The sequence below is a fragment of the Odontomachus brunneus genome, unplaced genomic scaffold (genome assembly GCF_010583005.1).
Source record: "Odontomachus brunneus isolate Ranch 3 - 2012 unplaced genomic scaffold, Obru_v1 Obru_scaffold_238, whole genome shotgun sequence".
NCBI lineage: Eukaryota > Metazoa > Arthropoda > Insecta > Hymenoptera > Formicidae > Odontomachus > Odontomachus brunneus.
The window spans coordinates 433,025-440,957 of NW_022639688.1; the positions used below are offsets into that span (position 1 = coordinate 433,025).

At 34.6% G+C, this 7,933-nt stretch overlaps 1 protein-coding gene across 2 annotated transcripts in view; it reads left to right on the forward strand.

Moving 5' to 3' along the window:
- The window catches only part of LOC116852598 (deubiquitinase DESI2), a 34,511-nt gene extending 28,307 nt beyond the window's left edge, over nt 1–6,204 (forward strand). For both annotated transcript variants that reach the window (XR_004379797.1, XR_004379796.1), the window contains exon 9: nt 6,074–6,204. The gene's annotated coding sequence lies outside the window, so the exon portion shown is untranslated. The remainder of the gene's footprint in view (nt 1–6,073) is intronic.
- The last annotated feature ends 1,729 nt before the right edge of the window (nt 6,205–7,933 follow it).

Here is a 7,933-nt window from a genome sequence, read left to right on the forward strand (position 1 = left end):
ACTGTTCTACTTATATTTTTCTTTTGGTACGCTTACGCGGGACACCCTGCGTGTGTATATATACATACATATATAACACACACACACACACACACGCGCGCGCGCGCGCGTGTGTGTGTGTATATGTGTGTATGTATATATATGTGTGTATGTATATATATGTGTATGTATATATATGTGTGTATGTATATATATATATATATGTGTGTGTGTGTGTGTGTGTGTGTGTGTGTGTGTGTATTTATATACATCTATATACATACATATATATATATATACATATAAAAAATATAAGTATATAAGTATATAAAAAATTCATATATACAGGGTGAGCCATTTTAATCGACGGATCCAAATTGCTCCCAAAATACGCCAGCTAAAAAAATGGTTAAGACAAGAATTGTAGAGGACAACGGGGGTCATTTTACCGTGCTAATAATTTTGACCTTCAAATCGATTTTCAAGGTCATTCATTCGAAGGTCAAAGTCATTTTTTAAAATTAGAACCTCTATTTTTGACACCGGATTCGAAAAGAGCAAAAAATTTTACGTTAAAAATGATATTTAGATTTTTTTTCTGAGTCCAAGAAGGTCAAATTAAGAAATTGGAAGATGTTAATTCAATACTTTTAGCGTTACCCGGAAACAACGACGTGGACGTAGTAAGTTCTGTTTCCTTTGGGGTGTTTGATTATTGTGAGTCCCCTTGTCTGTCACATCTGCAGTGCTTGATTATCATGAGTCTCTCACTATAACTGCAATTTATCATAATTATAAAGATGTTGTTTTTGCTCAACGGACTACAACAAAGGAAGATATGATGGAACGAATTCGTAGAGCTTGCGCAGCCATTCCTAGAGACACTTTGCTTCCAACAGTAAGAAATTTTGAACGACGTTTAAATTTGTGCCTTGAAGCAAATGGAGGCAACTTTGAACAGTTACTCCGTGAGTAATTATGATAAATTGCAGTTATGGTGAGAGGCAAGAGGACTCACGATAATCAAGCACCCCAAAGGAAACAGAACTTACTATGTCCACGTCGTTCTTTCCGGGTAATGCTAAAAGTATTGAATTAACATCTTCCAAGTTCTTGATTTGACTTTCTTGGACTCAGAAAAAAAATCTAAATATCATTTTTAACGTAAAATTTTCTGCTCTTTTCAAATCCGGTGTCAAAAATAGGGTGTTAAAATTCTAATTTTAAAAAATGACTTTGACCTTCAAATAACCTTGAAAATCGATTTGAAGGTCAAAATTATTAGCACGGTAAAATGACTCCCGTTGTCCTCTACAATTTTTGTCTTAACCATTTTTTTGTAGCTAGCGTATTTTAGGAGCAATTTGGATCCGTCGATTAAAATGGCTCACCTTGTATATATGTACATACATATACAAGGTGTCCCAGATCTTCACAATCTCTCGTGAGAATGTAGAGCGGATTAAGATGAACATGAAAGTCCCATACCATTTTGCGATATTCACAATAATAGTCGAAATATTTAATTAAAGAAGATTGGTGAATGATTACGCGCGATATGATAGATGAGCTTCAGTGGCGCCGTCTGCCATTGTAAACTTATACATTAAGTTAAACTGAACAAAAAAATCCTTTACCATTTTGTAAATGATCACATAGATTTTTAAATATTAATTAAAAAAAATTTATGTATTATGGTATACAATTATATATGTAACAATTTTCTGTAATATTTAAAAATCTATATGGTCATTTGCAAAATGGTAGAAGACTTTTTTGTTCAGTTTGATTTAATGTATAAGTATACAACGGCAGACGGCGCCACTGCAACTCATCCATCATATCGCGTGTGATCATTCACCAATCTTTTTTAATTAATATCTCGACTATTATTGCGAATATCGCAAAACGGCACAGGACTTTCTTGCTCACCTCAATCCGTTCTACGTTTTTACAAAGGCTTATCATGGTGATCTGAGACACCTTGTATATGTACAGTGTCCCACTTTAAAAGATTACTGCATTTTCTTGAAGTACTAAAAAGTTTATAAAAAATTCAGTAAAAAATTTTCAGAGCTCTATGAGAAGAAAATAAACAATTTTTGTCTCTTGCTATTTTTCGGTAAAGTTGATAGAATTTGAATAAAAAATTATTGAAACCAATCATTTTGTAGATATTTCCGTAAATATCTTAGAAATAGAGATCGTATAAACATTTTTTTTTACAAAAGTTGTTAGTTTCTTTACATAGAATAAAATTCCATAATAAAAAATAGATGTTTCTATTTAAAAAGTAAAATTGACCCTCAAAATAACCACTAAAGTCAAGATCACCTTCAAATGTCCCCCTCTGAACCCGACAACTTTTGTCTGAAACATTTTTGCTGAATATGCTTAGCTGAAGAATTATCAGGGTATCATCTTTTAAAATAGGACATCCTACACACACACACACACACACACACACAGGATGTACCAAAATTGTGGAAACGGTCGAATATCTCGAAAAAAAGCTTTTTTTAAGAAAATGTTTCAAACAAAAATTGTAGAGTTTTAAAAGATCTATTTAATGGTCGTATTAATTTTAACCTTGGGTGGCGTTGTCAAGGTCAGGTCAACGTTATGTCGATTTTTTTTAATGGAAATTCCCATTTTTTATTGCATATTCTCGTAGCTTACCTCAAGAGCTTTTCAAAACACTATAATGAAATTATTTTTCTTTAATTATTTTTCGAGTTATAAGGCTTGAAATTTACAGTGCCGACAAAATTACCCAATGTGTACGACGCAAAGGTTATATCTTTTGTATTTTGCATGCTTACGAAATGTTTTGGCTAACTTTTATCTACGACTAAGGCATTGTCAAACAGCAGAAAAAGGTCAGTTTGAACACTTCATGAAGTAAATCACACAACTATTACACATACACACGCACACACGTATGGACGCATGCACGCACACACATGAGAGGCAAGGGGACTCACGTAAATCAAACACTCCAAACGTGAGAGGCAAGGGAACTCACGTAAATTGAGTATCCTAAAACGTGAGAATTCCGCCACGTCCACGTTCATCCTGGGCTAAGCACGGGAAATGTCGGTGATATTGTAAATTTCAAGGCTTATAACTCGTAAAGTACTTAAAGAAAAATAACTTTATTATAGTGTTTTGAAAAGCTCTCGAGATAAGCTACGAGAATATACAATAAAAAATGGGGGTTACCATTTAAAAAAATCGACGTGACCTTGTTCTGACATTGACGACGTCATCCAAGATCAAAACTGATATGACTATTAAATAGATTTTCTGAAACTCTACAACTTTTGTCTGAAACGTTTTCTTAAAAAATGCTTTTTTTTTCGAGATATTTGACCGTTTTCACAATTTTGGCATACTCTGTATATATTTCATCAACAATCCTTGTCTGTACTTTATAATAAACCATTTTTCTTGACTGTATTGCATAGAAAACATAAGAATTTTGCTATAACAATTAATATGTATTATGAATATTACAAGTTCCATCTTATAAATTTTATAAATTTGACTTACAAAGAGATGCTACAAATCGATGCACATGCTAAATCGATTTCTGAACGAGTTATAGCACGTTCGCTAGCTAACGAACTTGCTTGAACATTCTAACAGGGTTTGTGCCAATGGGCCTTTGTTTGTGAGAAATTATAATATAAAGTTTGGGTCGCGAAACCCAAACTTTATACTGTAATTGCACATTTTGTGCAATACATGCATATTTTTTGCATTGCACATATGGCTAAAGTTGCGGCTATCTTTCAGCAAGCAAGGCGATGTAGCTGAGCAGACGGAGGCTCCCATGTCGAATATTTTTGAGACGGCAGCGAGCGTTCGAATCCCGACGACAAGTTGTCCGTGTGCGGTGTTTTTTTTTCTTACCTTAGGGCATATAATTAATGTTTTTTTAATATAATATATTTGTTTTGCATATGTTTTTCGAAAAAAAAACACCGCACATGGACAACTCATCGCCGGGATTCGAACACTTGCTGCCAGCTCAAAAATGTTCGACGTGGGAACCTCAGTCTGCTCAGCCATGCCACCTTGCTGAAAGATAGGTGCAACTTTAGCCATATATGTAATATGTCCCGCGACCCAAACTTTAATTTTTGTAATTTCTCACAAACAAATCCCGTTAGGATGTTGATGTTCAACATCGCAGCTAGAAAACATGCTATGACTCGTTCAGAAATCAATTTAGCAAGTTGTGGCATCTTTTTGTTAGTTCACAAATTAGAGCTCGGCCCATTTCAGCCGATTTTCGATTTACTTCGCCTAGCACTATTCTTCTTATCTTATCGCCTGATGTGCAACTTACGAGCCGTTCGAGACTCAAAAAACTCAAAAATGACTTATGTTTTATGTAAACATATGTTTTTAATAGTTTTGCATTATTAAAAACATATTTATAAGTCATATGCTCCTAAATCTTTAGTGACTTGAAAGTTATGTGTGGAGTAGTGAGGTAAGGAAAATAGCGCTAGGCGGAGCAAATCGAAAATCAATCGAGACGTGCAACGCGTGTTGAACTCTGTCACAAATGTATGACATAAACTTTTCATGGATAAAGTTTCTTTTAAATAACCGTAATAAACTTATCATTTTTATATAAATATATTCTATCATATCTATTAAGTGCTTGAATTTTTATTAGATAATATGATTATATTTCATTATAACGTAAACGTATGTTTCGTTATAACGGAATATGGGACGAATAATTCTAGTAAAATTTATCGAATCATATTATAGATACAAATACATACATATTCGACAAAATTTTAAATTTTCTTGTTGAAAATAAAATGTTATACATATGCACACTCCACACACGCATACGCACATACACATACTATATATAATTATACGTTTTCGATTTATTTTTACATTATCTTATGCTAATTTCTTACACAAACCGACATAACAATCTTAACACACGATTTTATATGTCTCTAAATAATGTATATACTGTATTTCTTACCATCTCTAAATCTCTTAACTTCATGTATAAAAGCTTATGTTGGTCTGTGTACCATGATTTTTATTACACGATCACGGATATATAGACACTTCTTCTTTGATATATTTCCGAACGCCTATATTCAATGGAAAAATTTGTTTTTAAAAACTTCTCAGAAAAAATTAATTTTCTTATTAGATATTAAATGTATTCCGAGATGTATTAAAAAATAAAAATGTGTTTTATTAGTTGAGTTTGTCGGACTTAAAATGCATATAAAATACTTCAAATTTTGCGCACGCCTTAAGAAAACTTATAACAAGATTTTAACTAGAAATTTTAGTTTTATTTTTAAATTTTAATTAGAAATGTTAACAATCATATTTCAATATTTTCTTATCAATTTAAAGTGAAGAATGTATTTTACAGAGATTTTGTATTTTGATTTGTAATTTATATATTGTTTTTAATTTATATATTGTTTTATATCGATATTCAATGTCTAATGATAATTAAATAATATGCCTTTGCAAATAGACTCGGTTAAACTAAACAAAAAAGTTATTTTGTAATCATGCAAATTTTGGAGTTATTAATTGAAGAAGATTAATAAATCATTGTGCGCGATACGGGTAAGACGAGCTATACAGCGTGTGGCATATAAAGTTACAAACTAATATCTCAGAAGAAGTACATTATTCGAAAAAAAGTTTCAGATAAAAGTTGTAAGATTTTGAGGAAAACAAGATGGTAATATTATTATGTTATTAAAATATTTTTTAAATATTATTTTAAGATATCAACTTCGATTTTTTAAGAATCACTTAGCTTTTTTTAAATAAATTAAAATTTCCTTAGATAATTTGGTGTATAAATGTATTGAAAAATAAGATTAAAGAAATATTCCTCCCTCTTCCCTTTCCTCCCGCACATTTTACATTTTATCCTGATACTTTTTAGCATAAGAAATAAAATATCTCATATTTATTTTGCGATAATGCTTTACATAATACTTTTGTACATAGAATAACAAATCGAATCGATTGCTGTGGAGAAAATATAAAGATATCTGAAAACAATTCTCTACTGCATTTGCAGGTACATTGATACAATAATGTGCAGAGATTCACCATCAAGAAGTGTCATCAACCGATTCCTCTCGTGTTACTCTTACATTGTACAAAAATATAAAAATACAAAAATATAAAAAAGTATATTTTTACAAAATATATAAAGTGTCAGATAATTTTAATCCATTATTTTTACATAGCACTATTTCTTATACAAAATTATGTTAGAAAGTCCTTAAATAAATTTAAGATAGTTATTATAAGTCTCATACCTTGAGTTAATTTACTATTTAAATATTAAAATTTCAATAAAACGTGTAAATCGTGTTTGATTTATGATAATATTTCTTCAATATCATTATGACTCTGAACAAAGTAGGATTCATATTTACGATATTGAATTATTTTAAATTTATTTTGAATTTAGCTAATAAAGATAGATAAAAACGAAATGGTAATGTTCAGTATTTGTGTATCCTATATTATCCTTACGTAACCATTTTACATACATACATACATATATCGTGTAACCCTTTTTCCTCGCGTAGGGCACAAAATGCGGCTTCGAGTCCCTCGTCCAATGGTCCTCGCGAAGCTTGATTGGGCGTCAGGCACGGTTTCCCGTGCCCACAAAGTTTATTTGCGCAAGACCACGAGAACGTGCAATAACCCGTGTCTACGATAGGCTCCGGCAGCTCGGAAAGATTGTTTAAAGTCGGAGAAGGATGGAGGAGTTGGGAAGTTGTGCAGAGGGAAAATCACTTGAATCTCTTTTAAATCTTCGACAGCATTTATTCTTTCGTTATCCTCGCAGTTTCTCGATAATAATCGCGGCGGTAGATATTCGCTCGCGCGGTACAAATTCCCGAACTCTTCACAGCGTAGCGGTGATCCCCAACCGGCGGAGTGAGAGCTTTTTACGAGCCCTGTTAGGTCAAGGTCACGGTAGATCTTAGCGTTCGCGACCGACTGGCTCTTTCGCCTCGACAGCTCCCGGACGGAACCCGTGATGAGAGGTATTCCCCGCGAGAGACTAAGCGATAATCGAGCGATCTTCCTCACGAATTACGCACGAACGCTAATTACACCAAATCTAAATAATCGCTTTATTCGCGCCTGCCTCTCCGATAGGCGTTTCTCTCGCCCTGGTCCTTCCTCAACGGCAATCGGACAGAAACGGAATACTAAAGAGAAGGCAACCTTACAGTTTTCGCTGCTGTGCTAACACACTGAATCTTCTCGGTCGTCCCTCCTTTCCTAGCTGGTTGACTCGCTCGCTCGTCCATTCGCTCCTCGAACAATTCGGCAGCCGTTCTGGGATTTCGCCACACGCGTTATCGGTGTCCGCACGTTTACAGATCCGCACAAAGAGTCCTTTGTCTCGGGAGCCTCTTGTCAAAAAAGTGTCTCCCTTTCCGTTAGCATCGTTGTTCCTTCTGATGCTTCGACAGATGTCGGCTTCATCCGGTTCCCATCTCGGGTTTGCGGATCACGGTATTTGTCCGGGGTATCTTGTCACCTCTTAGCGTCGGCCTGAGTCTTCCTGGCCTACAGCAACCCTCGCGTGACCTCGCGTTAGTCCTCGGGTACGCCATGTCCTGCTATTCTGCCATTCGCCGCCTACCCCACTACGACAACTCCATGACACCTGCAGAACAGTGTATGCTGGCTACGACAGCGTGCCTTGCTATTTAGAGATATTAATTAATATTGGAGGGGAGTTATCTGTTTTCTCGTGGGCTTCCCTCAACTTCTCGGCGACGATAGCTCCTTTGCGAGCTTGGTTTCTTCGTCATCAATCGCTCCTCTTCCTGCTTCGGTTGTTACATCTTACAAAAGATACTTGTGGATTGCCCTCTTCGCCTCCCTCCCCTGACCGGGTTGGCGG